Raw genomic sequence first — 2,500 nt, 5'->3', positions numbered from 1 at the left:
GGCTGTTAGGGTTGTCTTATTGCCGCAGTATTTTCTTCCAGAGAGTAATTCATCTGTGCACCTAGTTTGGTTGAATTGCTCGAGGTGTTCCAGAGTTATGTGGGAACACACACACACACACACACACACACACACACACACACGGGCTGTTAGGGTTGTCTTATTACAACAGTATTGTCTTCCAGAGAGTAACTAATCTGTCCACCTAGTTTGGGTAAAGTTGCTTGAGTTTTTCCAGAGTTGTGCAGGAACACACACACACATACACACGGCCTTTTAGGGTTGTCTTATTGCCGCAGTATTTTCTTCCAGATAGTAATTCATCTGTGCACCTAGTTTGGTTGAAATTGCGCGAGGTGTTCCAGAGTTATGTGGGAACACACACACACAAACACACACACAAACACAAACAAACAAACAAACAAACACACATAAACACACACACACACACACACGGGCTTTTAGGGTTGTCTTATTACCACAGTATTGTCTTCCCAAGAGTAACTAATCTGTCCACCTAGTTTGGGTAAAATTGCTTGAGTTTTTCCAGAGTTATGCAGGAACACACACACACACACACACACACACACACACATATACACATGGGCTGTTAGGGTTGTCTTATTACCATAGTATTGTCTTCCAGAGAGTAACTAATCTGACCACCTAGTTTGGGTAAAGTTGCTTGAGTTTTTCCAGAGTTATGCAGGAACACACACAAACACACACAAACGCACACACAAACACAGAGGGCTGTTAGGGTTGTCTTATTACCACAGTATTGTCTTCCAGAGAGTAACTAATCTGTCCACCTAGTTTGGGTAAAATTGCTTGAGTTTTTCCAGAGTTATGCAGGAACACACACAAACACACACACACACACACACAAACACAGAGGGCTGTTAGTGTTGTCTTATTACCACAGTATTGTCTTCCAGAGAGTAATTCATCTGTGCACCAAGTTTTGTTGAAATTGCTCGAGGTGTTCCAGAGTTATGTGGGAACACACAAAGGCACTCACAAACACATACACACAAACACACACACACGGGCTGTTAGGGTTGTCTGATTACCACAGTATTGTCTTCCAGAGAGTAACTGATCTGTCCACCTAGTTTGGGTAAAATTGCTTGAGTTTTTCCAGAGTTATGCAGGAACACACACACACACATACACACAAACACACACGGGCTGTTAGGGTTGTCTTATTACCATAGTATTGTCTTCCAGAGAGTAACTAATCTGACCACCTAGTTTGGGTAAAGTTGCTTGAGTTTTTCCAGAGTTATGCAGGAACACACACACACACACACACACAAACACAAACACAGAGGGCTGTTAGGGTTGTCTTATTACCACAGTATTGTCTTCCAGAGAGTAACTAATCTGACCACCTAGTTTGGGTAAAGTTGCTTGAGTTTTTCGAGAGTTACACAAAAACACGCACACAAAAACACAGAGTTTTTCCAGAGTTATGCAGGAACACACACACACACACACACACACACACACACACAAAGACGGCTCTTATGGTTGTCTTATTACCACACTATTTTCTTCCAGAGAGGAAGTCATCTGTGTACCTAGTTTGGTTGAAATTCCTTGAGTTTTTCCAGAATTATGCAGGAACACACACACACACACACACACAAACACACACACACACACACATACACACATACATACGGGCTGTTAGGGTTGTCCTATTGCCGCAGTATTTTCTTCCAGAGAGGAAGTCATTTGTGTACCTAGTTTGGTTGAAATTGCTCGAGGTGTTCCAGAGTTATGCGGGAACACAGACACACACACACACATAAACACACACACACACACACACAGGGCTGTTAGGGTTGTCTTATTACCACAGTATTTTCTTCCAGAGAGGAAGTAATCTGTGCACCTAGTTTGGTTGAAATTGGTCGAGGCTTTCCAGAGTTATACGGGAACACACACACACACACAAACAATCAGACAGACAGACAGACACACACACACAGGGGCTGTTAGGGTTGTCTTATTGCCGCAGTATTTTCTTCCAGAGAGTAATTCATCTGTGCACCTAGTTTGGTTGAAATTGCTCGAGGTGTTCCAGCGTTATGTCGGAACACACACACACACACACACACACGGGCTGTTAGGGTTGTCTTATTACTACAGTATTGTCTTCCAGAGATTAACTAATCTGTCCACCTAGTTTGGGTAAAGTTGCTTGAGTTTTTCCAGAGTTATGCAGGAACACACACACGCACAAACAGACGCAAACACACACACATACACACAGGCTGTTAGTGTTGTCTTATTGCGGCAGTATTTTCTTCCACAGAGTAATTCATCTGTCCACCTAGTTTGGTTGAAATTGCTTGAGGTGTTCCAAAGTTATGGGGGAACACACACACACAAACACACACACACACACACAAACACACACACAGGATGTTAGGGTTTTCTTATTACCATAGTATTGTCTTCCAGAGAGGAAGTCATCTGTGTACCTAGTTTG

Source organism: Natrix helvetica, assembly GCF_964273705.1.
Source record: "Natrix helvetica genome assembly, chromosome: W".
Taxonomy (NCBI): Eukaryota; Metazoa; Chordata; class Lepidosauria; order Squamata; family Natricidae; genus Natrix; species Natrix helvetica.
This window is presented reverse-complemented; position numbering follows the sequence as displayed.